The sequence below is a fragment of the Neovison vison genome, chromosome 7, assembly GCF_020171115.1.
Source record: "Neovison vison isolate M4711 chromosome 7, ASM_NN_V1, whole genome shotgun sequence".
Classification (NCBI taxonomy): domain Eukaryota; kingdom Metazoa; phylum Chordata; class Mammalia; order Carnivora; family Mustelidae; genus Neogale; species Neogale vison.
In genome coordinates this window covers 46,866,198-46,880,976 of record NC_058097.1, presented here as the reverse complement: position 1 = coordinate 46,880,976, position 14,779 = coordinate 46,866,198, and positions in this window count along the sequence as shown.

Genomic DNA, 14,779 nt, shown 5'->3' with positions numbered 1-14,779 from the left:
GTCACCACCAACACATTGCACTAGAGCATTAAGGACATTCTATCCCTCTGTCTGGGCAGGCCTGCAAGCAGGCAGTCACTTTCCACTGCTGACCATAGCTTCCGTTGCTACCATACCAGGATGCCTGAACATAGGCCCTGGGTGAGCACAGAGCCCATGTCATATGGCTACTGAGGAGAGCAGCGAGCCACTAGCATGGCCCAAGTGTGGAACATAAGCTGTCTCTGCAGGATGAACAGTGAACTGTGGAATGTCTGTACGTAACCTGGGGATCCACCGAACAGGGACTTGCCAGCGCTGGCTTGGAAAACTCTCAGGGGCCCACAGTTGCCAATGGGTACATGTCTGACCCTCTGGGAATGCATAAAATAACATTAGAAACCAAATTACTGCAAATGGGGCGCCTGGGTGGCTCAGTGGGTTAAGCCGCTGCCTTCGGCTCAGGTCATGATCCCAGGGTCCTGGGATCGAGTCCCACATCGGGCTCTCTGCTCAGCGGGGAGCCTGCTTCCTCCTCTCTCTCTGCCTGCCTCTCTGCCTACTTGTGATCTCTGTCTGTCAAAAAAAAAAAAAAATCTTCAAATTCCTGCAAATGTTTAAACTAGAAGTTGCCATGGTCCCTGGGATACCTCTAGAATGAATGACAAATAGTTGGCTACGTTCAGATGACTGAGACTAAAACCTCTCAAAGGTGCCTTCATTCCATTCCAGTAAAGGAAAAGGTACAGATATCAGCCTGAGCAATTCCACAGGATTCCAGGACCAGACAGACCACTGCAGTTTTCACACGCATGCAGGCTACTCAGCTTTCTTCCGAAGTTCAAAAGCTACATTCAAATGGAGAGCATTCCGCATGGAACAGGACTGCTGGGCTACCTTTCTCATGAAAAAGAAAATGCAGAATATTCACTGAAGTCTCACATATTCCTCTGCATAATACCTACAATGTATGTCCCATGGTTACTGATGCTTTATCTGTATTTTTAAAATATTTTATTTATTTATTTGATAACAGAGAGAGAGATCACAAGTAGGCAGAGAGGCAGGCAGGGAGGGGGGCGGGAACCAGGCCCCCTGATCAGTAGAGAGCCCAATGCAAAGCTTGATCCCAGGACCCTGAGATCATGACCTGAGCTGAAGGCACAGGCTTACCCCACTGAGCCACCCAAACGCCAGATGCTTCATCTGTTTTAATGTATTTAATATCCTTAATTCTGTGTTAGTGCTAAAGTTATTGTCCTTTTGCTGGCAGAAATGGTTCAGATACAAGAAGGTTGAGTGACTATCTCAATATTGGTAGACTCAGGGTTTGACCCTGGATACCCTGCATATCAACAAGAGGCACCCTGGTCCAATGCTCTTCCAGAAGGTGACCTGTGCTTGCATTCTTTTTCATCTTTCACACTCAGTGGCTGAACCAGAAGCCCTCACATGAAACAGGTTCTGTAAACTGGGACTTCAAAATGAAAATTCCAGCTCAAACCACACACATGTAGCCTGAGTGGCTTTCCAGTTGACTACTTAAGAATCAGACACAGTTGTCAAAGGTCAAAACACAGGGAAGGCCCAGCACACACAGAAATCCACTTTCACACCTGGAGAACCAGATTATGGACCTGTCCCCTGACTACATTTTGCATAGGCTAACACCCTTCCTGAGGAAGTGAGCTCTAAATGTGTCCCCAGACACTGGTTCTCAGCATCTGTTCCCTAGACAGGGACCTGAGAATGCCTAAGGAAAGAAATTCAGGAGTTAAACCCCAGAATTATTGATATGGTAATACAGGGATAGGCAAAGCAATCCAAGATTTCCAACTGTCCTGGTGATTCTGATGCAGGCAAAATCTGATTACCTCTGAAGAAAATGTCATGGGTCCTCCCAGAGTTGTCCACAGATAAGTCACTCTTAGAATCCCTCTATGCTTGTGATCATGCTACTGTTGTGACATACACTTAGACAACTCACACACAACATACACAACACACACTTTCTTTTTTCATAAATTAATCTGACTCTAACGAAGTCTATCTTGGCTTCCTTCTTTTCTATCCCTGCTTTCTCTCAATACTCTCCTTGAGCTTTCTGGGATCACCCCAAACACACCTCTGGTCCCATTCTTGTATAAAGGCAATATAATTAAAATGAAGGGGCACTTATGTAAATATTTTATCAACTAAGTTATGAAATGCACACGAGACATCGATACATGTCATGTATTATATTGGGATGGCATACAGCATTTTCACTGTCAATCTGTAGATGAGGATTTTTACCATTAGACCATAAATAATTGCAGGCTTCAGGAGCTCATTAGCATTCAATTTGCATGCAGCATAAAATCTCTGAGCATTAAGATTAAGGATACTCTAAATGTTAGCATCTTTTTAAAAAACAGTTTCAGTGCAAAGCGTGACTACCTTTCTCTCAGATGCTGTGAACCAGTTCACAGAACAAGAGCCATTTGCAAACATCTCTATGTCCACCTGTGCTACACTTCCACATTTCTACTTAGACTGGCTCCTATGACAGAGTTCTGGTCCACGGCATGGTGGGAGTAGGCCTTGGGGAGGATGGACTTCCCTGAATGAACACGAAAAGGCATCAATTCAAATTTCTTTCTTTCTTTTTTTTTTTTTTAAAGATTTTATTTATTTATTTGACAGGCAGAGATTACAAGTAGGCTGAGAGGCAGGCAGAGAGAGAGAAGGAGGAAGCAGGCTCCCTGCTGAGCAGAGAGCCCGATGCAGGGCTCGATCCCAGGACCCTGGGATCATGACCTGAGCCGAAGGCAGAGGCTTTAACCCACTGAGCCACCCAGGAGCCCCTCAATTCAAATTTCTTAAGTGAAACCAGACTTACACTGTCTCCTTTGCTGCCTTCAACATGGACTGATGGCTGGTGTTGGGGGGGGGGCAGGTATCTTGGGGCCATGAGAGAGCTAGTATGAACAAAATGCCTAGGGAGGACCATATCGCAGAGAAGAAATAAAAGATGAGAGTGCACTCTAGTGTGTCAGCCATTCTATCAGGCCTGAGCACCTATCTACTCACTGTGTACATAAAACAAAATACACATCTTCTTTTCTATGCATACACATTAGTCTTTTTTTTTTTAAATTTCTTTCAACTTTTAAAAAGATTTTATTTATTTATTTATTTGACAGAGAGAGAGATCACAAGTAGGTAGAGAGGCAGGCAGAGAGAGAGGGGGATGCAGGCTCCCTGCTGAGCAGGGAGACCGATGTGGGGCTCCATCCCAGGACCCTGAGATCATGATCTGAGTGGAAGGCAGAGGCTTAACCCACTGAGCCACCCAGGTGCCCCGAAGTCTCTACATTTTCACCTAATCAAACTGTTACAGTGAAGTGACCAAGCTGGATGATGTCACTTCCAAGAAAGGAAAAGAATAGCAACTCAAGAAATCTTACTTGTCCAATCACAAAGGAAAGAGTGAATGATATCAATTAAACTACATGGAATGTAATGTGTTCCCTGGAGAATTCCTCCCATGTGCACATTAAATTCTGAACACCAAGTCATTTCATGCAAACTGTTCTTAAAATCCTTGAGATTTTAAGATTCTGCAGATTGGGAGAAGAGAAGCAGAGTGGATCCTGCACAAGTTAACACCGAGGTACACAAGATAGGATTTACATGCAGAGAGTCTCAAACCAAGATACTCAAGATTTAGGAACTAAAAGTTCCGTACTATTCCTAATATGAATATATAATACTTTTGCTTACTAGGAAATCACCAATTTTGAAACCTGGAAATGTACTCCTCGAAACCAATATTCCTTTTCCTTCTGAAGACACAGTTGTGATACACACATACATGTGCTTCCTCTTAGTTGGTGCTGTTACTTGAAAATCTTTCTTTAGGGAACCTGAGTGGCTCAGTGGGTCAACCCTCTGCTTTTTACAGGGGTGGTGATCTCAGGGTCTTGGGATCCAGCCCTACATCGGGGTCTCTGTTCAGCGGGGAGACTGCTTCCCTCTCTCTCTCTGCCTACCTCTCTCCCTACTTGTGATCTCTCTCTCACAGTCAAATAAATAAATAAAATCTTTTAAAAAATTACTTTCAGTTCAAGAAAGTGTTTCTCCCATGCAAGGAAAATATAAATTCACCAACAGATGATGAAATGAATTCTATTATTATAACAACTCCATAGACATGATACAACATACACTGACCACTGACCAACCAACTACACAAGAGGAGTAACATTGTATGTATGCGTAATATTGATACAGACCGGCACATACATAATTTTATTGGCAAAGAGCCTAAAAGTAATTTAGATTTGAGGAAAACTCACATTGTCTTAAAATCTATGGAGTTAAAATTGTCACCCTATAATAAAACACATGGGTAAAAAGGAAACCCAAATGACTTTGTGATATGGGAAGTCCAAGACAAAAAGAAGCACATGATCATGGAATTGCAAAACCAGACTAAGTCCAAATTTAATCCAAAACATTTTACATAAAAAAGGATAAGTTATTTAAAAGGAAAACCACTGTATTTTTAAACTGTGACTGTGACACAAGTCATAAAAAACAAGCACTGGAATTATTGTCATGTCTTCATGGACAGTCAAATTGCAATGAATAGTCATTAATATCAACCAGAAAAGCATCTAATGAAAAATTTTACCAATAAGGACTTATAAGACATTAAAAATGTATCATGTTATTAACAGAGCAGATGGAAAATGTATAATTCATTCTGTAGAACAGCAAGCAAAATCCTTTCATTTCTAGATGAACAATACCACCAACACTCTAAAATATACTGACAAAGCCTTTACATAAGTATTTGGATGAATTCACGTTTATTATGAGGAGAGCAGAACAAAAATCTAATGACTGACCTTCCCTGATGTAAAACTACATTCATAAACAGAAGTTTTTCTTAAACATGGGGACTGTACTAATTATCTACCTCACTTCTTATAAAGCACATGTCCACATCCTATCAGGATTTGGGATCTAAAGAAACATCAGAAATGAATCTCAGGGTGCCTGGGTGGTTCAGTGGGCTAAGCCTCTGCCTTCGGCTCGGATCACGAACCCAGGGTCACGGAATTGAGCCCTCCGTCGGGCTCCCTGCTAGGCGTGGAGCCTGCTTCCTCCTCTCTCTCTCTCTCTGCCTCTCTGATCTCTGTCTGCCAAATAATGAATCTCAACTACAACTAATTAAAAAACAAAAACAAACATGGCAAAGTCACAATAACTTTATATAAAATGAAATTATGAAATGACACAATTATTAATAAATAAGGCAACAACTGAGACTGTATTATAGGCTAGGCTACAAATGTTGAGTTCCAAATGTTCTGGGACCCCCTTAGCATTATTTAGGTATGAATTCTAGGAAACAAACAGATACATTACATTACTTCACCACTGAGGAATGGAATACAGAGTGGAAAAATTTCACCACTGAGGAATGGAATACAGAGTGGAAAAATTTCTGCTATTAGTTCATACAAAACTTACCTTGCAGGGGAGATACCATGAACAAGTTCATATGAAGTAAAACCAACTTTTGAAGGGGAGTAAAGGACTAGATCTTGTCATTTCAGGGAGGTACTTTCTGATCTGATAATGCTACTGAGTCTCAATGTTCTATAATTCAGATGAAAGTGCTTGCTTCGGCAGCACATATACTAAAAATATAATTCAGATGAAAGCCTCTGTCACATTGGAAAGCATAAATCTGAAAACAAGGGACGTCTGTCTCCAGTGCTCCCAGCATTTCTGCACCAAATCCCATTATGCCCACCACTACCCTCACATGCATCTCTCATGAAGCAAAACAGAACTTACAAAGGGCTCAACACTAAGGTTTTTAGAAATAAGGTACTTCCCTGGGTCCCTCATGGCAACGGAGAAGCTCTCAGGTCATGGAGGCCTTCCCACTCCCAGGGCAGTTACCTGGCCTCACTGTGGATGTGGTGGACCAGAGTTCGAGCTGAAGGAGAATCCCTAGAGAATGCAACAGCCTGATAATCTTGAATAGCAGATGTCCCTCAGTGACAGGGAGACCAACAACATCAGGCTTCCCAAACTAATGTCTATTCAAGGAAATTGAAACCACACGTTAAGGTCCATCATCCTCCTTCACGTTTGGATGTCACCTCTGTCACCCGCTTCATTCATTCCCACCTACCTTGATGGATGACTACTGTCTCCTTTCTTATCACATCCCAGAACTGCTTCTTTTGTTCTAAAAAGGAGACAAAGTCTGGCTTGGATATAATGAGGCCTGTTTTTTATTAAAAAAGAAAGTGAGTATCACTAGAGATTCTTTCAATCACAGTTGTGCTCAGTAGAGAAGAGAGAAAATTGCAGAATTCTAGAAAAAACATTTCCCACATCCTGTTGCCCAACAGCCCCTTTAGAACACACGGGAGGTACCCATCCTGACCTCCACTTCCAGGTACCACCTACACAACAGTGAGTGGAAACTGGAGTAGAAGACGTGGACAGCACCATTTTATCCCACTCAGTGTTTAGAAAGACCAGGAATCTACAGAAGTGATGAAGAAAGGGAAGCTAGAGCTGAAAAGGACATATCAGGAAGATTTCTCTCTCCATCTACAAATCCCAACTGATTTCCCTTTTTGCCTGGACCTGAATTCCAGTCACTCACACAGGAGTCTTCCAAGACACAACCTTCACAAGAAGGAACAAAACCCAGAGGGGGTTTGGAAATCTGGAAGGACTTATTCTCACCCAAGAATACAAGGGGTCTGTAATTCTCTAACATCATATCCCTGTACAGTTGCTGCTGAGTGTGGGTCAGGCATCCCCACTCCTCCTCAGAGAATTCTATGGCCACATCCCTGAAGGTCAGCTGTCCCTGCAATAAATACCACAGTCACCAAGTGGCCACTGGCAGAGTTCACGATGGTCCCCAAGATGATAGGAATTAATGTCACCAGCCAGACCCAAGACCTGACCTTCTCCGGTTACCTGTTTGTACCCCCTAATCTCTGTCCCATATTTTACTTACCCTCATGTTTCCACCTTATCTTTTACCTCATTCAAAACCCCCAGTCTCCTGCAAAAGAAATGGAAACTATCCAGCAAAAGTATGAACTGTCCTGAGGAAGAGCTTAGGCTGGCCCAATTTGAGCTTATCCTCAGACTCACACCTAAGCAGATGCACCAAGAAGTAACCCATGGAATGATCTATACAGTTCCCTTTATTTTAGTATTAAAATCTCTACCCAAAAAGGAACTCAAAGATCATGTCCATAACATACAGAGAATGTACAGAAGTGGTTTCTGTTTTTCTTCTTTAAGATTTTATTTATTTGACAGAGAGAGACAGCGAGAAAGGGAACACAGTCTGGGGGGAGTGGGAGAGGGAGAAGCAGGCTCCCCATGGAGCAGGGAGCCCGATGTGGGACTCGATCCCAGGACCCTGGGATTGTGACCCAAGATGAAGGCAGATGCTTAATGACTGAGCCCCCCAGAGGCCTGAGAAGTTTTTTCTTGAGACTCTTGTGTCACCTTTTGCCCAGCTCTACACAGGACCAGACTCCACTTTCTGAACATCCACCCTAACCCCAAGTAACAGGAAATCCTTCCCCCTTGCTCTGTCAGTGTCTTATTTGGAACTTATTCCCTGTGATGCACGCTGCCTTTTTTTTTTTTTTTTTTTTTTTTAAGGCAAATCAAGTTTCCATTGTGTGACCACCATCGCCCCATCCCGTTACTTTCTGTGACTCACCAAGCAGTGAAGCCTTGTTAAGTCCCATTTTAATAGGACAATTTGTTCTGCCTTCAGAGACTATCCTCCTTTGTATGGAAAGATAATTATCAACCCAGTAACAGGCACTAATGTATTCTCTGGCTTTGAGGTAAGAGGAGGACACAGGATCCACAAAATCAGTATAAATACTGTGTGTTCATCCAAAATAACCTGTTAAACAGAGGCATCAACACAGGCATACACATTTTTTTATACCGTGTTAACATCATACAGTGTAAGTAGTGTCTGCTTCTTAGATGGGATGTTTTAGTGGGTTACAAATGTACTCTTTAAATTCTAAGAGGGCAGGGGAAATCTTATATACATGCAAATCCTGTTCTGGAGGACTGGGTTGGGATGCGAGTCTGCATTTCTAAGAGAGCAATAGCCCAACCACCAAGGGATACATTTTGGAGTAACAAAGAGGTAGAACTCTGAGGAGGAATTCTTGGAGGACTTGGAACAGAAATGTGTGTTTGCTTGTTTAAACTGGTTTTCATTTTTTTTTTGAGAGAGAGACAGAGTTCTCACACAAGAACAAGGCTGGCGGGGAGAATAGAGGGTTGGTAGCAAAGGGAGAGGAATAAGCAGACTCCCACCTGAGCAGGGAACCCAACACAGGGCTCCATCCCAGGACTCATGGCACCATGACCCAAGCCAAAGTCGGACAGTTCACCGACTGAGCCACCCAAGCACGCCTGAGTGAGTTTTATACCAATTATAGATTCTACTGCCAAAGCAAGAAAGACAACAATCTTTCTCACCATTTCCTAGTTTCTAGAGAGCTCCTAACAGTTGTTCATAAATTAAGGGAAAATGTGTAATAACCATCTCAGAGAATAAATACATTATTCTATTTTTATAGGAATATTTTGTCAAACATCCAGTGACATGCAAGGGATCAAGTTTTCACCAAGGTGTTCTGACCTAGAGTCGCTCTAAAATGACACAGAGGTCATTATGCAGAGAGACCCTAAAGCAAGAGAGACCCTAAAGCAGTGTTCATAGCAGGGGTCAAACCTGAGAAGAATGAGGGAAACAAGAACTGATTCACCCAGCACTGATCTGCCATTGTACATTCAAGGACACACCCAGAGATTTAGAAAGTGGTTACACCCAAAGGAAAAGTGACAAAATAGAAACTTGTCATGACGACTACTTTAAGAAACATTTTCAATGATTTGATACATAAATCTTTTTGCCCATGATGATTTCTGTCTTTTATTCACATTGTCAACACAAACACACAGAATGACAGAAAGGGAACAGCTCTTATTTCTGAGTCTACAAGGATGAGGGCTAGAAGCAAAAAATATTCACCTGGAGGCCAGAAGGCTGACCTATGGTCTCTATGGTCTCTATGGATGGTTCTAGACCCATCACATAAGGGCAAACTGCTGCATTTGGGTTAGATCTCATGACTGCCTGTACATCACAGCTACAATTAATATACAGAACTCATTAGCACCAGAGAAATCTTGCAAAAGTAATACAAGTACACATTCGAAGAAACAGCGATGATCTTACACTCCCTGCACACCCCCACGAACACTAAGCAGAGAAACACCAGGTTCATCACCACCTGGCCAGAAATCAAGAGCACAATGCTTAACCCACCGAGCCACCCAGGTGCCCGTTTTTCACATTTTTTTTTATAATTTTATTTATTTATTTGAGAGAGAGAGACAGTGAGAGAGAGCATGAGCGAGGAGAAGGTCAGAGAGCGAAGCAGACTCCCCATGGAGCTGGGAGCCCGATGTGGGACTCGATCCCGGGACTCCAGGATCACGCCCTGAGCCGAAGGCAGTCGTCCAACCAACTGAGCCACCCAGGCGTCCCTCACATTTTTTTTTTTAAAGATTTTATTCATTTATCAGAGGGGGGGGGAGAGAGCAAGCACAGGCAGACAGAATGGCAGGCAGAGGCAGAGGGAGAAGCAGGCTTCCTGCTGAGCAAGGAGCCCGATGTGGGACTCGATCCCAGGACACTGGGATCATGACCTGAGTCGAAGGCAGCTGCTTAAGCAACTGAGCCACCCAGGCGTCCCTGTTTTTCACATTTTAAGGAGCAAGACTCACTCCCTGGGATTATCCTGCCAATTCTCTGAGTGATTCTGGATCTCTTATCCATCCTGTTTATTTCTGCATTTTCTTAACCCTGGGCTGCACTGAGCTGATCAAGCATTCCCATGGGACATAAATGAAAATACATTCCTCCGCTGATATCCCAAGGAAATATTTTCAATACTTACCGGACTTAATTCAAAGTGACAACAGTTGATGGCCTATTGAAACGCAGGTTCTAAGAAGGCAGAGGAGGATCTGGGATACCGGGGAGATGGGTTCTAAAGACCTAACTTTTGAGTATTATTTCTGAAAAGGTTTTAAAAATAGGTACAAATATAAGGAAGAAACATCAGAGCTACAGAAATCAAGATTCGCAATTTCTGAACAAGAGGAATTTCCCAAGAAAAGGATGACGTGACCTGTGAACTGGGACTCACGACTTACGGAGCACCCAGCCATTTCTGCTCTCCAGTCGTCCTCTAGATTTCTTTCTCACAAGGTTTCTGCAGAGAAATCACAGCTGCATCACAGGAACTGCTTTTAACATCGCTGAGGGAGACTCTTCACCCAAAAAATGGCTCAGCTACAGGCAGGATCCTAAAATGCAAAAAAGGCCCAAATTCCTAGCCTTTGTGGCAGGAGCTAATCAGAAACCATGAGCTCCTGCAGGAAGAGCAATCCCTGCCTTTTCCTTCTCTGCTTTCAGGGGGTTCTCCCCTCCCACAGACGTCCACAAATTCCGCTTCAGTGTAGGAACCCTGTTCTCTAGGGACCTGACCCTGCAGACTCATGGAGCAGAGACCCTCTTACCCCTCCAGGAGCCAAAGCCCCCTCTCCACTCATAAAATAAGCCGAAGCCCTCGTGCTCATTGCTGGCCTCACAGAGAATCACCTGGAGCCCATAATTAACACAACAATGTTGTCTCCACCCAAACCGACAGACAGACTCTGAGGGGGAGGCCAACAGATCGGATCCTTTTGAATCTTCCAACCTGATCCTATAGGGAAGCATCTGGGAGGACACCACGCAGAGCAGGGGAACCAAGGCTGGGGCTGGGAGCACAGATCGAGCCCTGCCTTCTCCACGACCAGAGTTTCTGGAGACTGCCTCCTTCTCCCTCTATCTGCTATGAGAGGGAGACACGTGACAGACCAAACTTTCCCATATAAATGCAAATGTCTCTTTCAAAGTAAACACAGGATTTCAGAGCTTTTCCTTTATCCGCTGTTTATTTAAAATACCAGTCTAAAATAATCTTGAGACCTAGGAGACACCTTGTAGGGGACAAATTGCTCCCCTTCCATAGGTAAATGTTTATTTTCATAACCACCTGCCACACAATTTTCCAAAGTGAATGTATGATTTTACCCTCCAATCAGCAATAGGAGAATTCTTTTTCTTTTTATATGACAGATTCCAAGTAGGCAGAGCAGCAGGCAGACAGAGAGGAGGAAGCAGGCTTCCCATTGAGCAGAGAGCCTGATGCAGGGCTCGATCCCAGAACCCTGGGATCATGACCTGAGCTGAAGGCAGAGGCTTCACCCACTGAGCCACCCAGGTGCCCCAATATGAGAAATCTAATTCTCAGCATTCTCACTGAAATTTGGGGTATACATTCTATTTTATGCATTCTAGAAAATATTGACTGCTTTCTCAACTGTAAAATAGGAAAAGGTCTTACTACAGTTGTCCTGGTGCCTAAAAATATCAAGTTGGGGGTGCCTGGGTGGCTCAGTGGGTTAAGCCACTGCCTCAACTCAGGTCATGATCCCAGGGTCCTGGGATCGAGTCCCACATCCGGCTCTCTGCTCAGCAGGGAGCCTGCTTCCTCCTCTCTCTCTCTCTCTCTCTCTCTCTGCCTGCCTCTCTGCCTACGTGTGATCTCTCTCTGTCAAATAAATAAATACATTCTTTAAAAAAAAAAAATCAAGTTGAAGAAAAATCCAAACGGCTGCCTTAATGTTTCAGTGAGACTCCAGTACAAGCTAAGCAACTTTCTTTCCCTCTCTTCTGTAAACCTCCCTCTTCTCATCTCATCCCCTCATTTTGGGAACCTGGTTCCACCCTGACAGCATGGTCAACGGGGCTGGCAGCACAGATACAATTCCTCTGGAAACTGGCCATTACCCAGCATCTCCCTACAAAAACTCAGCCCCTTCCTCTGGATGGACTGCACTTTTCATGGCCCTGACCTGCGGAGGCCTCCTTGGCTGGCAAAGCTATGGCTGAAGCTATGGCTGCCCTTGACCCCCAGCTCTGTCTGCACATCCTGTTTTGGGGCTTGTTAGGTCCCCCCAAAAAATGGGTCTCTGATTAAAGGAGTGAGACTGACATGAAGCAAAGGTCAAGCAAAGCTTTATTCCACACCAAGCAAACTGAACGTTCGGGGACGCACCTCTTATGAGAGAGGATGAACTTTATCTGTTTCAAAGACTAGATTTTAAGGGAAAAGGCCATGCGGTTGGGCCTGGCCATGCTCAGGTGGCTAATGAGACTGTATCACACACAGAAAGCTTCACAGACATGCTAGGTGACCAACTGAATGACAATTTAGCCTAGTAGACATTTGAACCAGCCTATCACCTTGGTCAGAATTGGCACCCAAAAGGCAGGGCCCATACTCCTTGGTAACTAGGAAGACAGTATGCATCCCCCCACTGATCGATGTCTCCACCTGGCCAGACTTACTTGTATTTGAGCTTTGTTACCTGGGGCTGGTTTCTGGGACTTGTTTTTAAGTAAGTCCCCTGGGGGAAGGGGAGCAGGGACAATTTCAGGGTTAAACAACAAGGTTATTATTTAACCTTAATGGAAGCCTCTTGCTAAATAGGTCCTTACAGGCTGAAGTGTGGAGGTCAGTTCACACAACAGAATGAATGTGAGGAGAGGAAAATTTGTTTTCCTCACTCCATTCTCCATTCCTTGGTTTGTCGAATACTTAAAATGAGGTAAGACAGATTCATGAGAAGAAGAAAAAAAAATTCTTAATTATGAGAGCCTGAAAAACACGAGGCTCAAAGACAGGCAATGGAAGCTTGCATGCAGTGACTTAAAAAAAGGAGGGAGGGATTTAGAATTGCAAACAGGAGTCATAAACTAACAGGAGAATGGAAAGATGAAATCGACTTCAAATAATGCTTTGCCCCTCCAGGTAGACAACTCTTGAGGATGTAAAAAGTTAATCTTTGGTGTCCGCAGTCTTCCTGATCAAGGTCCTCCATCTAATCGATTCTTGGTATGTATCACAAACAAAGGTAATCTGTACATCCTATTCCTACATACTTGGTACTTTTCGCACCTTCAAGAAGCAGAGCAGAGAGGAGAACCCAGAAGAGCCCGGGGGGTGGAAGTTGGGACTGCTTAGCTCCCTAGGTCGGCCATCTTGGAACACAGGTTTTCCTTGTCACTACAGGAGTTTTCATCCTCAGTTTACACATGTTCTAGTGATTTACAAGGAAGAAGCTTTCTTATCATATCTATAGCCTAACTTCCAGAGACACATTATCTCATTTTCCTGAGGCCCTAACATCACCCTCCCCTCCACAAAATTGACGGAGGCTGAGGCAGAAGGAAAGGTATGTAAAATTAAATTTCTTTTAAACGGGAAACCAAATCAAAATGATGTGTGATAGAAGAATACAAGTCCTCCAGGAGGTTGGTGACGGTCTTTGTATCTGTAGCTCACTGGAGAGAAAAACAGCCTTTGCTTGACAATAACCAGGTCCCCATTCTCTTGAGAGTGTTCTTTCCCATATGACAGTCCTTCTGGACACCCCATTTGTCCTCAACTCCCCAGTTCCCAGTTATATAATCAGTGACACATTAGGAAAATGAGCAGCTCTTTTTGCCTCGGGGTCCTGTCCCAGTGCTTTAAGAAACCACCAATTTACACCAAAGAGATCTCAAGAATTCTTTCTTGGTCATTAGTTCCAGATTCCACCCCACTGAACCTCACCTATATTCCAAAACTCCGTCAAGTTCCATATTGCTTATTGGTGAATGGACAGAGTCATGAGAGCCTATAAGAATGTAGCAACCAGCACTTATCGGCACTTGCTAGATCCTTATCCTAACTATGCAGGCTGTTAAGTCAGCCTTCTGGGCTAAAAGTGAGTGTTTTTGTTTCTATGTCTCATCTTTTCATGAAGTAACAATTTTATGACCTTAAGTTACTTTTTTGTAGCTCCAAGTTTTCTTTAGATTCTACTTCATTTGCACATAGTATTAATTTCAGCAGGAGAATTTCTATTCTCCACTTATATACACCACCGACCAGTCATCCCAGTGTGCTTCTTAACCCATCACCTATTGTATCCGCCCCTCCCACCCACTCCCTATCCAACCACCCTTAGGTTGTTCTCGACAGTTAGGAGTCTGTCCTGTGGGGGCACCCGGGTGGCTCAGTCATTGAGCATCTGCCTTCAGCTCAGGTCATTATCCCAGGGTCCAGGGATCAAGCCCCACATTGGGCTTCATGCTCAGTGGCAAGGCTACTGCTCCCTCTCCCCCTGCTTGTGTTCCCTTTCAAATAAAATCTGCTTTTTAAAAGGGATTTTATTTATCTATCTATCTATCTATCTATCTATTTATTTATTTATTTGACAGGGAGAGGTCACAAGTAGGCAGGGAGGCAGGCAGAGAGAGAAGGGTACGGAAAAAGCGAAATCCTTCTTGAATATGGTGCTTTCAGTTTGCAGTGTAGAGAAATAAGGTATCTGACTGGGAAGATCTCACTGTTAATAAAATGGCATGTGATGAAACCAAAGAAATTTGTTGCTTGAATTGTATCATAACCTCATTTTGGTGAGGACTAGTCCTCTTCTGGTTATAAGTCACAGACTCTGAGAAGGTGTGTGATCCTGCTTCTGTTTGTGTACCTGAAGTTGTCTTGTGGCCAGCAATGGAAATCAGTGCTTCTGATCTGTATCCCTTCTTGCAACATTTGGG